Source organism: Rattus norvegicus, chromosome 15 (assembly GCF_021556685.1).
Source record: "Rattus norvegicus strain SHRSP/BbbUtx chromosome 15, alternate assembly SHRSP_T2T, whole genome shotgun sequence".
In the NCBI taxonomy this organism is placed as follows: Eukaryota; Metazoa; Chordata; class Mammalia; order Rodentia; family Muridae; genus Rattus; species Rattus norvegicus.
Window position 1 is genome coordinate 49,544,053 of NC_141548.1, and position 18,531 is coordinate 49,562,583.

General features: G+C 41.2%; 1 protein-coding gene across 5 annotated transcripts in view; it reads right to left on the reverse strand.

Moving 5' to 3' along the window:
* Adam28 (ADAM metallopeptidase domain 28) overlaps positions 1 to 18,531 on the reverse strand; it is a 124,912-nt gene that overhangs the window by 12,874 nt on the left and 93,507 nt on the right. For 2 of the 5 annotated variants that reach the window (XR_015637921.1, XR_015637930.1), the window contains exon 22: positions 7,880 to 8,015. The exons of 2 other annotated variants lie outside the window; for them this stretch is intronic. The gene's annotated coding sequence lies outside the window, so the exon portion shown is untranslated. Of the gene's footprint in view, positions 1 to 227; positions 305 to 6,937; positions 7,073 to 7,526; positions 8,016 to 18,531 lie in introns of those variants that run through there. One more of the 5 variants, XR_015637929.1, reaches the window with a different exon arrangement.

Consider the following 18,531-nt stretch of genomic DNA (forward strand, 5'->3'; position numbering starts at 1 on the left):
GTATTTTGAGAATATGAGAATTATAGAACTAATATGATCAGAACCAAAAATAAGTTAAGGCCTGCATTTTTATCTTGACTTTGGAAGCTGGGTAAAGGTTGATCAAATATGTAGGGTATAGTAGATTGGTTTCAACATTTTCACTTTATTTTTGTAATAAAGCTTGTATATTTATCAAAGCAGGGAGGATGGGGGGAAATTACAAGTGTGTAAAAGTATACCGGTACCTGGTGTTGCTTTTAACTTTTGCTGCCATTAGAAGTTGTATGTGAAGCCAGTGACCTGGGTACCAATGTGGAGTGTGCTTGCAAAAAACAAAGGTACAATGGTTATAAAAAGGCCCCTTGAATTAGGAAAACTCAAAAATTCTTTTGGCACTAACTATAAATAAAGTATAGTGCTTCTTGATCTTAGTTCAGGTGGTGCATTTGGCACAATAATTTGGAACCACACGAAATAATGATAATTAACATAGTTACTCAAGAAAATGATTGTCCTTCTATTTGTAGGTGTTGGCTTTTCTTTAATTGGCTTGGGTTTTAGTTTTTAGCAAATGCTGCCCTGGAATTCTCTATGGAGCTAAGCAAGGCTGCCTGGAATTCACTCAGGCCAAGTGCTCAGGTTACAAATGAGCATCCACACCCAACAGATACCATGTTACTTTCTGTCCTGGATGTTTTTCCCTGTTTCATTGTCTTTTTTCCCTCTTTCATTGTCTTTTTTTATCTTAATAAACTTAACTTTGCATAAGAAAAAAAAATGAGTTAAAGTCCCACATCCTCACAATCTCCAATACAACCAGAAAATTAAAGTAGAAATCAGTGGGCAAAGTTCAACAGTCACTGTCCTTTACTACTCTGTGGTCTCATCAACTATTACTTCTCCAATATCTACCTTCCTGAATTCTCAGGTACAGCCCCAAGTTAGTTGTGGGTTGGACCATGATTCTGTATTCATAATATAGCTAAGACTAACAAGGATAGACAGGGAATGAAAAAGACTCAGATCTAGAGAAACCTCAATTTTCATTTGTTCTTTTTCTTCCCCATCTTTATTAATTTGAGTATTGCTTATTTACATTTTGGTTGTTATTCCCCTTCCCGGTTTCCGGGCCAACATCCCCCTCCCCCTCCCTTTCTGTATGGGTGTTCCCCTCCACATCCTCCCCCCATTACCACCCTCCCCCCAACAATCACATTCACTGGGGGTTCAGTCTTGGCAAGAACAAGGGCATCCCCTTCCACTGGTGCTCTTACTAGGCTATTCATTGCTACCTATGAGGTTGGAGCCCAGGGTCAGTCCATATATAGTCTTTGGGTAGTGGCTCAGTCCTGGAAGCTCTGGTTGGTTGGCATTGTTGTTAATATGGGGTCTCAAGCCCCTTCAAGCTCTTTCACTCCTTTCTAAGATTCCTTCAACAGGGGTCCCGTTCTCAGTTCAGTGGTTTGTTGCTGGCATTCGCCTATATATTTGTTGTATTCTGGCTGTGTCTCTCAGGAGAGATCTACATCTGGTTCCTGTCAGTCTGCACTTCTTTCCTTCATCCATCTTGTCTAATTGGGTGGCTGTATATGTATGGGCCACATGTGGGGCAGGCTCTGAATGGGTGTTCCTTCTGCCTCTGTTCTAAACTTTGCCTCCCTATTCCCTCGCAAGGGTATTCTTGTTCCCCTTTTAAAGAAAAAGTGAAGCATTTGCATTTTGGTCATCCTTCCTGAGTTTCATGTGTTCTGTGCATCTAGGGTAATTCAAGCATTTGGGCTAATAGCCACTTATCAATGTGTATTTTTCTGTGATTGGGTTACCACACACAGGATGATATTTTCCAATTAAATCCATTTGCCTACGAATTTCATAAAGTCATTGTTTTTGATAGCTGAGTAATATTCCATTGTGTAGATGTACCAGATTTTCTGTATCCATTCCTCTGTTGAAGGGCATCTGGGTTCTTTCCAGCTTCTGGCTATTATAAAGAAGGCTGCTATGAACATAGTGGACCATGTGTCTTGGTTATATGTTGGGGATCTTTTGGGTATATGCCCAAGAGAGGTATAGCGGGGTCCTCAGGTAGGTCAATGTCCCATTTTCTGAGGAACCTCCAGACTGATTTCCTGAATGGTTGTACCAGTCTGCAATCCCACCAACAATGGATGAGTGTTCCTCTTTCTCCACATCCTCGCCAGCATTTGCTGTCACCTGAGTTTTTGATCTTAGCCATTCTCACTGGTGTGAGGTGAAATCTCAGGGTTGTTTTGATTTGCATTTCCCTTATGACTAAAGATGTTGAACGTTTCTTTAGGTGTTTCTCAGCCATTGGGCATTCCTCAGCTGTGAATTCTTTGTTTGGCTCTGAAGCCCATCTTTTAATAGGTTTATTTGTCTCCCTGCAGTCTAACTTCTTGAGTCCTTTGGATATAAGGCCTCTATCTGTTGTAGGATTGGTAAAGATCTTTTCCCAATCTGTTGGTTGCTGTTTTGTCCTAATAACAGTGTCCTTTGCCTTACAGAAGCTTTGCAGTTTTATGAGATCCCATTTGTCCATTGTTGATCATACAGCATAAGCCCTTGGTGTTTTGCTCAGGAAATTTTCTCCAGTGCCCATGTGTTCGAGATGCTTCCCCACTTTTTCTTCTATTAGTTTGAATGTATCTGATTTGATGTGGAGGCCCTTGATCCACTTGAACTTAAACTTTGTACAGGGTGATAAGCATGGATCAATCTGCATTCTTTTACATGCTGACCTCCAGTTGAACCAGCACCATTTGCTGAAAATGCTATCTTTTTTCCATTGGATGGTTTTGACTGCATTGTCAAAAATCAAGTGACCATAGGTGTGTGGGTTCATTTCTGGGTCTTCAATTCTATTCCACTGCTCTATCTGTCTGTCTCTGTACCAATACCATGCAGTTTTTATCACTATTGCTCTGTAATACTGCTTGAGTTCGGGGATAGCGATTGCTCCAGAAGTCCTTTTATTTTTGAGTATAGTTGTAGCTATCCTGGGTTTTTTGTTATTCCAGATGAATTTGCAAATTGTTCTGTCTAACTCTCTAAATAATTGGATTGGTGTTTTGATTGGGATTGCAATGAATTTGTAGATCGCTTTTGGCAAAATGGCCATTTTTACTATATTAATTCTGCCAATCTATGACATGGGAGATCTTTCCATCTTCTGAGGTCTTCTTCAATTTCTTTCTTCAGAGGCTTGAAGTTCTTATCACACAGATCTTTCACTTGCTTGGTTAAAGTCACACCAACGTATTTTATATTATTTGGGACTATTATAAGGGGTGTTGTTTCCCTAATTTCTTTCTCAGCTTGTTTCTCTTTTGTGTAGAGGAAGGCTAATGATTTATTTGAGTTAATTTTTGCCCAGCCACATTGCTGAAGGTGTTTATGAGGTTTAGTAGTTCTCTGGTGGAACTTTTGGGATCACTTAAATATACTATCATATCATCTGCAAATAGTGATATTTTGACCTCTTCTTTTTCCAGTCTGTATCCCGTTGATCTCCTTTTGTTGTCTGATTGCTCTGGCTAAAACTTCAAGACCTATATTGAATAAGTAGGGAGAGAGTGGGCAGCCTTGTCTGGTCCCTGATTTTAGTGGGATTCCTTCAACTTTCTCTCCATTTAGTTTAATGTTAGCTACTGGTTTGCTATATATGGCTTTTACTATGTTTAGGTATGGACCTTGAATTCCTATTCTTTCCAGGACTTTTATCATGAAGGGGTGTTGAATTTTGTCAAATGCTTTCTCAGCAACTAATGAAATGATCATGTGGTTTTGTTCTGTCATTTTCTTTATATAATGGATTATGTTGATGGTTTTACATATATTAAACCATCCCTGCATGCCTGGGATGAAGCCTAATTGATCATGGTGGATGATTGTTTTGATGTGCTCTTGGATTCGGTTTGTCAGAATTTTATTGAGTATTTTTGTATCGATATTCATAAGGGAATTTTGTGTGAAGTTCTGTTTCTTTGTTGGGTCTTTGTGTGGTTTAGGTATAAGAGTAATTGTGGCTTCCTAGAAGGAATTCGGTAGCGCTCCATCTGTTTCAATTTTGTGGAATAGTTTGGATAGTATTGTTATGAGGTCTTCTATGAAGGTCTAAAAGAACTCTGCAATGAACCCATCTGGACCTGGGCTCTTTTTTTTTGGGGGGGGGAGACTTTTAATGACTGCTTCTATTTTTTTAGGAGTTATGGGGTTGTTGAAATGGTTTATCTGTTCCTGATTTAACTTCGGTACCTGGTATCTGTCTAGGAAATTGTCCATTTCCTCCAGACTTTCAAGTTATGGTTAATATAGGCTCTTGTTGTAGAATCTGATGATTTTTTGAATTTTCTCTGATTCTGTAGTTATGTCTCCCTGTTCATTTCTGATTCTGTTGATTTGGACACAGTCTCTGTGTCCTCTCATTAGTCTGGCTAAGGGTTTATCTTCCTTGTTGATTTTCTCAAAGAATCAACTTTTGGTTCTGTTGATTCTTTGTATGGTCCTTTTTGTTTCTACTTGGTTGATTTCAGCTCTGAGCTTGATTATTTCCTGCCTTCTACTCCTCCTGGCTGTATTTGCTTCTTTTTGTTCTAGAGCTTTTAGGTGTGCTGGCAAGTTGCTGATATATGCTCTCTCTTGTTTCTTTCTGCAGGCACTCAGAGCTATGAGTTTTCCTCTTAGCACAGCTTCATTGTGTCCCATAAGTTTGGGTATGTTGTACCTTCATTTTCATTAAATTCTAAGAAGTCTTTAATTTCTTTCTTTATTTCTTCCTTGACAAGGTTATCCTTGGGTAGAGCATTGTTCAACATCCATGTATATGTAGGTGTTCTTCCCTTATTGTTATTGAAGACCAGCTTTAGCCCGTGGTGGTCCAATAGGATGCATGGGATTATTTCTATCTTTCTGTATCTGTTGAGGCCTGTTTTATGACCGATTATCTCATCAATTTTGGAGAAAGTACCATGAGGTGGTGAGAACAAGGAATATCCTTTTGTATTAGGATAGACTGTTCTATAAATATCTGTTAAGACTATTGTTTCATAACCTCTGTTAGTCTGTCTATGTCTCCGTTTAATTTCTGTTTCCATGATTTGTCCATTGATGAGAGTGGTGTGTTGAAATCTCTTCCTATTATTGTGTGAGGTGCAATGTGTGTTTTGGTCTTTAGTAAGGTTTCTTTTATGTACGTAGGTGCCCTTGTATTTGGAGATAGATATTTAGGATTGAGAGTTCATCTTGGTGGATTTTTCCTTTGATGAATATGAAGTGTCCTTCCTTATCTTTTTTGATGACTTTTAGTTGAAAATCGATTTTATTCGATATTAGAATGGCTACTCCAGCTTGCTTCTTCAGACCATTTGCTTGGAGAGTTGTTTTCCAGTCTTTCACCCTGAGGTAGTGTCTGTCTTTTTCTCTAAGGTGTGTTTCCTGTAGGCAGCAGAATGTAGAGTCCTCATTGCATATCCAGTTTGTTAATCTATGTCTTTTTATTGGGGAGTTGAGACCACTGATGTTGAGAGATATTAAGGACTAGTGATTATTGTTTCCAGTTACATTCATATTTGGAAGTGAAATTATATTTGTGTGCTTTTCTTCTCTTTGTTTTGTTGCCAAGACAATTTGTTTCTTGCTTTTTCTAGTGTGTAGCTTGCCTCCTTATGTTGGGCTTTACCATTTATTATCCTTTGTAGGGCTGGATTTGTAGAAAGATATTGTGTAAATTTGATTTTGTCCTGGAATATCTTGGTTTCTCCATCTATGTTAATTGAGAGTTTTGCTGGATACAGTAACTTGGGCTGGCATTTGTGTTCTCTTAGTGTCTTATGACATCTGTGCAGGATCTTCTTGCTTTCATCATCTCTGGTGAGAAGTCTGGTGTGATTCTGATAGGTCTGCCTTTATGTGTTACTTGACCTTTTTCACTTTCTGCTTTTAATATTCTTTCTTTGTTTTGTGCATTTGGTGTTTTGACTATTATGTGATGGGAGGAGTTTCTTTTCTGGTCCAATCTATTTGGAGTTCTGTAGGCTTCTTGTATGTTTATGTACATCTCTTTCTTTAGGTTAGGGAAGTTTTCTTCTATGACTTTGTTGAAGATATTTACTGGTCCTTTGAGCTGAGAGTCTTCATTCTCTTCCATACCTATAATCCTTAGGTTCGATATTCTCATTGACTCCTGGATTTTCTGTATGTTTTGGACCAGTAGCCTTTTCCATTTTACATTATCTTTGATTGTTACATCGATGATTTCTATGGAATCTTCTGCTCCTGAGATTCTCACTTCTATCTCTTGTATTCTGTTGGTGATGCTTGTATCTGCAGCTCCTTGTCTCTTCCTTTGGTTTTCTATGTCCATTGTTGTTTACCTCTGTCCTTTCTCTATTGCTTCTATTTCCATTTTTAATTCCTTCACCTGTTTGATTGTGTTTTCCTGGAATTCTTTCAGGGATTTTTGTGATTCCTCTCTATAGGCTTCTACTTGTTTATTTATGTTTTCGTGCCTTTCTCTAAGGGAGTTCTTCATGTCTTTCTTGAAGTCCTCCAGCATCATGATCAAATGTGATCTTGAATTTAGTTCTTGCTTTTCTGGTGTGTTTGGATATTCAGTGTTTGCTTTGATGGGAGAATTGGGTTCCGATGATGTCATGTAGTATTGGTTTCTGTTGCTTGGGTTCCTGTGCTTGCCTCTCACAATCAAGTTGTCTTTGGTGTTACCTTGCTCTGCTATTTCTGACAGTGGCTAGACCAACCTATAAGCCTGTGTATCAGGACTGCTGTAGTCCTGTTTTCCTGTTTTCTTTCAGTCAGTTATGGGAACAGAGTGTTCTGCTTTTGAGCGTGTAGTCTTTCCTGTCTACTGGTCTGCAGCTGTTCCTGTGGGACCTGAGTCTACCAGGCCGGTCACTTGGAGCAGAAAAGTTGGTCTTACCTGTCGTCCCATGGCTCAAGTTGCTCGTGGGGAGCTGCTTTTGAGCTCTCTGTGAGGGCGGCAACCACGAGGGCCTGTGCTGCCTTTTCTCTGAACCTTCGTGCACCAGGGTCCCAGATGGCATTAGATGTTTTCCTGTAGAGTCAGAAATGTGGGCAGAGTGTAGTCTCTTCTGGCTTCCCAGGCATGTCTGTCCTGCTGAAAATTTAGCTCTCCCTCCCACGGGATTTGGGTGCAGAGAACTGTTGATCGGGTCCCTTCCGGTCTGGGCTGTGTCTGGAGCACAGGGGACCTGCCACTTGAGTGCCCCTATCTTCTGGTTCCCAGAGACCCTATACAGTTTCCTCTTGGGCTAGGGATGTGGGCAGGTGTGGGCAGTATTGGTGGTCTCTCCCACTCTGCAGTCTCAGGAGTGCCCACCTGTCCGGGTGGTGAGCTCTCTCTCCCATGGGATTTGGGAGCAGTGAGCTGTGGGCCGGGATCAGCTTGGTTGAGGCTCCAGCTAGAAACCAGAAGTGTCCAGTCCCAGAGGAATTTTGCCTCTGTCCCGAGTCCACCAGGCATGTCAGAGCAGAAAAGTTTGTCTTACCTGTGGTCCCGCAGCTCAAGTAGCTTGTGGGGGGCTGCTGTTGAACTCTTGGTGAGCGTGGCAACCAGGGGGCCTGTGCCACATTTTCCTGGGGCCCCCTGCACCAGTGTCCAAGATGGCATTAGCTGTTTTCCTCTGGAGTCAGAAATGTGGGCAGATTGTAGCTCTTCTGGCTTCCCAGGTTTGTCTACCCCTCTGAAGTTTTAGCTCTCTTTCATTTTTTCGTAAGTTCCTGAGGGACTCCTTTAGACATTGTCATCTGGGGCTTCTGGCTTCTTCACAAGGGTTTGCAGGAGCCATTGTAAAATGCTGCCTAACCACAAAGGTGTAAGAGTGGAAATTGATTTCATTACCTTTGGCTACCCTCTTCAGCAGGCATTATCAGGATGACAAGGCTCAAAGTGGGAACTGGGGGAAGTTTGGGGAATCAGAAGTCCAATGAATCTCTGAGATACTTCAATCAATAGCCTTTATGGAGAACTAGAGTGCCTGGAGAATGAAAGAGAATTGGTTAGAGATTTTGGCCAACTGCTTACCTGTGAATCTGAGAAACAATGAACAAGGTATTTTAAACTTAAAATTATATGGATGAATCCCTCCACTTATGTGGTACAATAGGGCCAAGTTAAGTAGGAGGCCTAGGCATCCTTTCTTCAACACTAATGAGAGTTTTGTGCTACAAACTGTAATGTCCTTTTCTTTATTTGCACGTGACCAGAACTCTAAAGTCCCCATGAACAATAAATTTCCCATCTAAACATGTATCATTAACTTTAATTGACAAGTTTTGAGTATGAATGTTCATCTTCTATCTGAAACAAGCTTGAGGGAGTGGTAAAATGTGTGGAACAGTACCTAGAAGGATTTGTAGCTATTTCTTTTTTTCAGCATTTTCAGTCTGATGGAGAAAACATCTTCCCACCCGGAAAAGGCTTCATTAAAAACAATCATGTACCCGGCCCGCAACAGCTCTCTGCTCCCAAACCCCGTGGGAGAGAGACCTCACCGCCTGGTCAGGTGGGCACTCCTGAGGCTGCAGAGCGGAGGAGACCACAAACACTGCCCACCCCTGCCCACATCCCTGGCCCAAGAGGAAACTGTATAAGGCCTCTGGGTTCCTGTAGGGGAGGGCCCAGGAGCGGCAGGACCCCTGCACCTGAGACACCGCCTGAACCTGGAGGAAACAGACCGGATAAACAGTACTCTGCACCCAAATCCCGTGGGAGGGAGAGCTAAACCTTCAGAGAGGCAGACACGCCTGGGAAACCAGAAGAGACTGCACTCTGCGCACATCCAGACGCCAGAGGAAAACACCAAACGCCATCTGGAACCCTGGGGCACGGAGGCTCCCGGAAAGAGTGGCGCAGATCTTCCCGGTTGCTGCCGCCGCGGAGAGGACTTAGGCAGTACCCCACGAGCAAACTTGAGCCTCGGAACCACAGGTAAGACCAACTTTTCCCCTGCAAGAAACCTGCCTGGTGAACTCAGGACACACAGAGGCAAAATTCCTCTAGGACCGGGCACTTCCTGTGTTTACCGGAAGTCCCACACCCGCGGATCCCGGCCCGCAGCAGCTCTCTGCTCCCAAACCCCGTGAGAGGGAGACCTCACTGATTGGTCAGGTGGGCACTCCTGAGGCTGCAGAGCGGAGGAGACCACCAATACTGCCCACCCCTGCCCACATCTCTGGCCCAAGAGGAAACTGTATAAGGCCTCTGGGTTCCCATAGGGGAGGGCCCAGGAGCGGCAGGACCCCTGCACCTGAGACACCTCCGGAACCTGGAGGAAACAGACCGGATAAACAGTACTCTGCACCCAAATCCCGTGGGAGGGAGAGCTAAACCTTCAGAGAGGCAGACACGCCTGGGAAACCAGAAGAGACTGCACTCTGCACACACATCTCGGACGCCAGAGGAAAACACCAAACGCCATCTGGAACTCTAGTGCACAGAAGCTCCCGGAAAGGGCGGCGCATATCTTCCTGGTTGCTGCCGCCGCAGAGAGCTCGTGGGCAGCATCCCATGAGCAAACTTGAGCCTCGGGACCACAGGGAAGACCAACTTTTCTGCTGCAAGTGACCTGCCTGGTGAACTCAAGACACAGGCCCACAGGAACAGCTGAAGACCTGTAGAGAGGAAAAACTACACGCCCGAAAGCAGAACACTCTGTCCCCATAACTGGCTGAAAGAAAAGAGGAAAACAGGTCTACAGCACTCCTGACAGGCTTATAGGACAGTCTAGCCACTGTCAGAAATAGCAGAACAAAGTAACACTAGAGATAATCTGATGGCGAGAGGCAAGCGCAGGAAGCCAAGCAACAGAAACCAAGACTACATGGCATCATCAGAGCCCAATTCTCCCACCAAAATAAACATGGAATATCCAAACACACCAGAAAAGCAAGATCTAGTTTCAAAATCATATTTGATCATGATGCTGGAGGACTTCAAGAAAGACATGAAGAACTCCCTTAGAGAACAAGTAGAAGCCTACAGAGAGAAATCGCAAAAATGCCTGAAAGAATTCCAGGAAAACATAAATAAACAAGTAGAAACCCATAGAGAGGAGACACAAAAATCCCTGAAAGAATTCCAGGAAAACACAATCAAACAGTTGAAGGAATTAAAAATGGAAATAGAAGAAATCAAGAAAGAAGACATAGAAACAACCCTGGATATAGAAAATCAAAAGAAGAGACAAGGAGCCGTAGATACAAGCTTCACCAACAGAATACAAGAGATGGAAGAGAGAATCTCGGGAGCAGAAGATTCCATAGAAATCATTGACGCAACTGTCAAAGATAATGTAAAGCAGAAAAAGCTACTGGTCCAAAACATACAGGAAATCCAGGACTCAATGAGAAGATCAAACCTAAGGAAAATAGGTATAGAAGAGAGTGAAGACTCCCAGCTCAAAGGACCAGTAAATATCTTCAACAAAATCATAGAAGAAAACTTCCCTAACCTAAAAAAAGAGATACCCATAGGCATACAAGAAGCCTACAGAACTCCAAATAGATTAGGCCAGAAAAGAAACACCTCCTGTCACATAATAGTCAAAACACCAAACGCACAAAATAAAGAAAGAATATTAAAAGCAGTAAGGGAAAAAGGTCAAGTAACATATAAAGGCAGACCTATCAGAATCACACCAGACATTTCGCCAGAAACTATGAAGGCCAGAAGATCCTGGACAGATGTCATACAGACCCTAAGAGAACACAAATGCCAGCCCAGGTTACTGTATCCTGCAAAACTCTCAATTAACATAGATGGAGAAACCAAAATATTCCATGACAAAACCAAATTTACACAATATCTTTCTACAAATACAGCACTACAAAGGATAATAAAGGGTAAATCCCAACATAAGGAGGCAAGCTATACCCTAGAAGAAGTAAGAAACTAATCGTCTTGGCAACAAAACAAAGAGAAGAAAAGCATACAAACATAACCTCACATCCAAACATGAATATAACAGGAAGCAATAATCACTATTCCTTAATATCTCTCAACATCAATGGCCTCAATTCCCCAATAAAAAGACATAGATTAACAAACTAGATACGCAACGAGGACCCTATATTTTGCTGCCTACAGGAAATACACCTCAGAGACAAAGACAGACATTACCTCAGAGTGAAAGGCTGGAAAACAACTTTCCAAGCAAATGGTCAGAAGAAGCAAGCTGGAGTAGCCATTCTAATATCAAATAAAATCAATTTTCAATTAAAAGTCATCAAAGAAGATAAGGAAGGACACTTCATATTCATCAAAGGAAAAATCCACCAAGATGAACTCTCAATCCTAAATATATATGCCCCAAATAAAAGGGCACCAACATAAGTAAAAGAAACCTTACTAAAGCTCAAAACACACATTTCACCTCACACAATAATAGTGGGAGATTTCAACACCCCACTCTCATCAATGGACAGATCATGGAAACAGAAATTAAACAGAGACGTAGACAGACTAAGAGAAGTCATGAGCCAAATGGACTTAACGGATATTTATAGAACATTCTATCCTAAAGCAAAAGGATATACCTTCTTCTCAGCTCCTCATGGTACTTTCTCCAAAATTGACCATATAGTTGGTCAAAAAACGGGCCTCAACAGGTACAGAAAGATAGAAATAATCCCATGCGTGCTATCGGACCACCACGGCCTAAAACTGGTCTTCAATAACAATAAGGGAAGAATGCCCACATATACGTGGAAATTGAACAATGCTCTACTCAATGATAACCTAGTCAAGGAAGAAATAAAGAAATAAATTAAAAACTTTTTAGAATTTAATGAAAATGAAGGTACAACATACCCAAACTTATGGGACACAATGAAAGCTGTGCTAAGAGGAAAACTCATAGCTCTGAGTGCCTGCAGAAAGAAACAGGAAAGAGCATATGTCAGCAGCTTGACAGCACACCTAAAAGCTCTAGAGCAAAAAGAAGCAAATACAGCCAGGAGGAGTAGAAGGCAGGAAATAATCAAACTCAGAGCTGAAATCAACCAAGTAGAAACAAAAAGGACCATAGAAAGAATCAACAGAACCAAAAGTTGGTTCTTTGAGAAAATCAACAAGATAGATAAACCCTTAGCCAGACTAACGAGAGGACCCAGAGAGTGTGTCCAAATTAACAAAATCAGAAATGAAAAGGGAGACAAAACTACAGATTCAGAGGAAATTCAAAAAATCATCAGATCTTACTATAAAAGCCTATATTCAACAAAACTTGAAAATCTACAGGAAATGGACAATTTCCTAGACAAATACCAGGTACCGAAGTTAAATCAGGAACAAATAAAGCAGTTAAACAACCCCATAACTCCTAAGGAAATAGAAGCAGTCATTAAAGGTCTCCCAACCAAAGAGAGCCCAGGTCCAGACGGGTTTAGTGCAGAATTCTATCAAACCTTCATAGAAGACCTCATACCAATATTATCCAAACTATTCCACAAAATTGAAACAGATGGAGCACTACCGAATTCCTTCTATGAAGCCACAATTACTCTTATACCTAAACCACACAAAGACCCAACAAAGAAAGAGAACTTCAGACCAATTTCCCTTATGAATATCGACGCAAAAATACTCAATAAAATTCTGGCAAACCGAATCCAAGAGCACATCAAAACAATCATCCTCCATGATCAAGTAGGCTTCATCCCAGGCATGCAGGGATGGTTTAATATACGGAAAACCATCAACGTGATCCATTATATAAACAAACTGAAAGAACAAAACCACATGATCATTTCATTAGATGCTGAGAAAGCATTTGACAAAATTCAACACCCCTTCATGATAAAAGTCCTGGAAAGAATAGGAATTCAAGGCCCATACCTAAACATAGTAAAAGCCATATACAGCAAACCAGTTGCTAACATTAAACTAAATGGAGAGAAACTTGAAGCAATGCCACTAAAATCAGGTACTAGACAAGGCTGCCCACTCTCTCCCTACTTATTCAATATAGTTCTTGAAGTTCTAGCCAGAGCAATCAGACAACAAAAGGAGGTCAAGGGGATACAGATTGGAAAAGAAGAAGTCAAAATATCACTATTTGCAGATGATATGATAGTTTATTTAAGTGATCCCAAAAGTTCCACCAGGGATCTACTAAAGCTGATAAACAACTTCAGCAAAGTGGCTGGGTATAAAATTAACTCAAATAAATCAGTAGCCTTCCTCTACACAAAAGAGAAACAAGCCGAGAAAGAAATTAGGGAAACAACACCCTTCATAATAGACCCAAATAATATAAAGTACCTCGGTGTGACTTTAACCAAGCAAGTAAAAGATCTGTACAATAAGAACTTCAAGACACTGAAGAAAGAAATTGAAGAAGACCTCAGAAGATGGAAAGATCCCCCATGCTCATGGATTGGCAGGATTAATATAGTAAAAATGGCCATTTTACCAAAAGCGATCTACAGATTCAATGCAATCCCCATCAAAATACCAATCCAATTCTTCAAAGAGTTAGACAGAACAATTTGCAAATTCATCTGGAATAACAAAAAACCCAGGATAGCTAAAACTATACTCAACAATAAAAGGACTTCAGGGGGAATCACTATCCCTGAACTCAAGCAGTATTACAGAGCAATAGTGATAAAAACTGCATGGTATTGGTAGAGAGACAGACACATAGACTAATGGAATAGAATTGAAGACCCAGAAATGAACCCACACACCTATGGTCACTTGATTTTTGACAAAGGAGCCAAAACCATCCAATGGAAAAAAGATAGCATTTTCAGCAAATGGTGCTGGTTCAACTGGAGGTCAACATGTAGAAGAATGCAGATCGATCCATGCTTATCACCCTGTACAAAGCTTAAGTCCAAGTGGATCAAGGACCTCCACATCAAACCTGATACACTCAAACTAATAGAAGAAAAACTAGGGAAGCATCTGGAACACATGGGCACTGGAAAAAAATTCCTGAACAAAACACCAATGGCTTATGCTCTAAGATCAAGAATCGACAAATGGGATCTCATAAAACTGCAAAGCTTCTGTAAGGCAAAGGACACTGTGGTTAGGACAAATCGGCAACCAACAGATTGGGAAAAGATCTTTACCAATCCTACAACAGATAGAGGCCTTATATCCAAAATATACAAAGAACTCAAGAAGTTAGACCGCAGGGAGACAAATAACCCTATTAAAAAATGGGGTTCAGAGCTAAACAAAGAATTCACAGCTGAGGAATGCCGAATGGCTGAGAAACACCTAAAGAAATTTTCAACATCTTTAGTCATGAGGGAAATGCAAATCAAAACAACCCTGAGATTTCACCTCACACCAGTGAGAATGGCTAAGATCAAAAACTCAGGTGACAGCAGATGCTGGCGAGGATGCGGAGAATGAGGAACACTCCTCCATTGTTGGTGGGATTGCAGACTGGTACAACCATTCTGAAAATCAGTCTGGAGGTTCCTCAGAAAATTGGACATTGAACTGCCTGAGGATCCAGCTATACCTCTCTTGGGCATATACCCAAAAGATGCCCCAACATATAAAAAAGACACGTGCTCCACTATGTTCATCGCAGCCTTATTTATAATAGCCAGAAGGTGGAAAGAACCCAGATGCCCTTCAACAGAGGAATGGATACAGAAAATGTGGTACATCTACACAATGGAATATTACTCAGCTATCAAAAACAACGGCTTTATGAAATTCGTAGGCAAATGGTTGGAACTGGAAAATATCATCCTGAGTGAGCTAACCCAATCACAGAAAGACATACATGGTATGTACTCACTGATAAGTGGCTATTAGCCCAAATGCTTGAATTATCCTAGATGCGTAGAACAAATGAAACTCAAGACGGATGATCAAAATGTGAATGCTTCACTCCTTCTCTAAAAGGGGAACAAGAATACCCTTGGCAGGAAAGAGAGAGGCAAAGATTAAAACAGAGACTGAAGGAACTCCCATTCAGAGCCTGCCACACATGTGGCCCATACATATACAGCCACCCATTTAGACAAGATGGATGAAGCAAAGAAGTGCAGACCGACAGGAGCCGGATGTAGATCGCTGCTGAGAGACACAGCCAGAATACAGCAAATACAGAGGCGAATGCCAGCAGCAAACCACTGAACTGAGAATAGGACCCTCGTTGAAGGAATCAGAGAAAGAACTGGAAGAGCTTAAAGGGGCTCGAGACCCCATATTAACAACAATGCCAAGCAACCAGAGCTTCCAGGGACTAAGCCACTACCTAAAGACTATATATGGACTTACCCTGGACTCTGACCTCATAGGTAGCAATGAATATCCTAATAAGAGCACCAGTGGAAGGGGAAGCCCTGGGTCCTGCTAAGACTGAACCCCCAGTGAACTAGACTGTTGGGGGGAGGGCGGCAATGGGGGGAGGGTTGGGAGGGGAACACCCATAAGGAAGGGGAGGGGGGAGGGGGATGTTTGCCCGTAAACCAAAGAATTATTATTAAGTATTAAATAAATTAAAAAAAAACAATCATGTACCCTTAAGCTCCCCTATCCGGCAGATATCAGAGAAGTCAGTTTCTCATTCTTGACAATAGTCTCAGCACCTCATATTGCCCACTTCTGAAAGAAGTTACACTGTTTTAGATTTACACTACTACAAACCTGACACATTGCTTTGATATACAGGGCCAGCCTACCAAGTCTAGTTACAACATATTTAAATGTGAACAACTCAGTATTTTGGACCCCAGACAGGGTGCCTGGTAAAGGTTCGTTAACAGAGCCCTGCCAATATTTTCTGGCAGTGCAATCCTTCCTGTGATGTCCTCCATCAACCTTTGGGCTCAAGCTCTCCTTTTGTCCTTTGTACATTCTCAATTTCCCCATGGTCATACCATGGAGTCTCAGGCAACAGTGGGTCACAGTATTCAGCAGAATGTCAGTACATCCCACTGTTCTTTGGGCTAGTTTGGGGCAGACAATTCAGTGCCCTGTTAACCTCTGGCCTCTATGTAGAAATTATGTTGATATGCTTAGCCTTGAAACCAAGGATCTCATGGAGTAATGCAAATAGTCACCAGGAGAGCTAAGAATTACTCTTTGATTTTAATGTCCTTCTAGAAGCTGTGAGGACACTTCTTTTCCTTTAGATCATACCATGGACATGTGTAGTAACAAAGGGATATTGACTTTTCTCACACAGGATGACAAGTATTCATTTTCACCATGTATTCTGGCTCTGTCTTGGGTCCCGATCATTTCATTTGCAGTAACTGCCAAAGCCCCTTTGTATCTGTTTCCATATTTAATGAAGGTATTTTCATCTATGTAGTACATTGTATCAGAAACTTTCATAGGATGTAGGGTGTCCAATACCTCTAGACAGATTATTTAGAACATGTTGTTTTCCTCATACAATCATTGATGAGTATGTTTGGGTCAACATCAGGTAAGAGCATAGCAGGATCGATGACAGTGGTTTTTTCTATCCAGATTCCAGAATGGTTCAGAAATAGAACCTGTTACTGTTTCACACATGCAATAAAAATGCAGGGTTCTGGTGTTTCTTTGAGGAGAGCCTCAACTTCATGATGTTATATGAGATTAAGTTTCTGACCCAGAGTTAACTACACCAGTAGAGGTGGCAAACACAGCACTTAGACAAGTGGGGCAGCCTGATGGTGCAGGATTCAATAACTTGGACTGGTATATTACACAGCAATTGCATGTAACTTACAGTGACTGGTTACACATATACTGCAGTAACATTTCTTTCATGATCTTATGAATGAAAATGTTTGGAGACATATAGAAGTTCTGGGATTGGATGCAAATCATCTGTCTTTAAAGCTTCAAAAATGTTTTGTACACTCTCCTTCCAGATTAGATATTTAGTGCCCTCATATTTGCAGGGCTATTTTGGTTGGGACAGTTATAAAGACTACTATTTTCATAGATGTTATGTAATTGGGTAGATAGTTTAACAGAACGTGATTTAACTTTGTACATGCTATCTGTGTATGTCACATTTTTTTCTAGATTACCCACTTCTGTTGAGTATAAGCTTCTCTAGTGAGACATGATTTCTTTGAATTTCCTCATTTTCTGTTGTTATTTATCACTTTTCTTTACTGATTGTTTTAGCTTGGATAGAATCACTGTGCCTTGTAGTTAGCTAGTCTAAACTTTGCTCTATCTTATTGAGTTTTTCAAAGAGCCAGTTCTTGGTTTTGTTGACCCTGTCTCTTTCTCTGTATTTCTATTTCAGTGAATTCAGCATTGTGTTTGATTATTTCCTCCATTTTACTCTTCTTCAGTGTGTTTGCTATATTTTTTTCCAGGAGCATTTAGATATGCGGGTCATTTGTCAGCATAGAATCACTCCAATTACTTTCAGAACACTCAGTGAGGATCTTTCTTTCCCTGTATATCACCGTGTACATATGTGCAGTAACAAAAGCATAGTGATTTTCCTGGTATATTATTGTAGACTTTCCTTTTCACAATCTGACCATTTGAGTCAGAGTGATAAGTTCTCTCTGGGAAGAAAAACCTGCATATAAGGTTTGAGTCCAAATCACTTCATTTACAAAAACTGCTGAGGTCCATATGTATGTGGCTCTATGTTAATGATGATGCTCCCACCCACAAAAATAAGTTTGACTTGAAATTTTCATCAGTTGAAACTATGGCTTGAAGGTATAGGAAAATGGCTGGGACCATGGTTGTTATCGCACACAATCATTGATGAGTACTACCCTTAGGTCATAATGAGGTCAGAGAGGAACAGGATTGATGTCAGTGGGTTTCTGAAACCATGTCCAGGGTGGTTCAGGGGAAGCATCTGCTATGTTTCACACATGCATTAAACAGCCAGAGATCCCCTGTCCCTATGAAGAAAGACACAACCCTATGGTGGAATGTGTGTTTAAGATCTTAATCAGACTCAACTTTTCTACTTCTTTCACTAGTAGTGGCAGCCACCATAGCTCTTAGACACATGGGCCAGGTTAGGGCTTCAGGTTCCAGTAGTTTGGACATGTGTAAACCAGGACAATTCTATGGCCCTGAGTTTTGTTTAAACACCCTTTGAAGTACCTTTTGTTTCATGAACAAACAGGTCAAATTGTTGAGAAGCCTCTGGAAGTTGTAGGTCTATATAGAATTTCACCTCTGTTAAAAGACCTAAGCACAGTTTATGTACTTCATTCCTCTTTAGGGGATAGAGTCCCTCATGTGTTCTTGTGTACAGAGCTTTGCTATATCTGTAGGCCCTAGTGTCCAGGGTATACAATACCCAACCACATGGGATCTGATAAACTTGTCTTTTAGTCTGGTATCAATAGGATGTCAGGATTCCTTTGCCAGGCTCCTATGCTTCCACTAAGTTGGTGTCTAATATAAGTATGCTCTTATGAACAAAGTTGGATTTTCTCAGCTCACACTCTGTAGCACATTGCCTGGAATTCTTGCATCAGTTTCTTCCCGATCCCTTTATAATATAGTTCAGGATCAAAGATAGGAGGAGATCATAT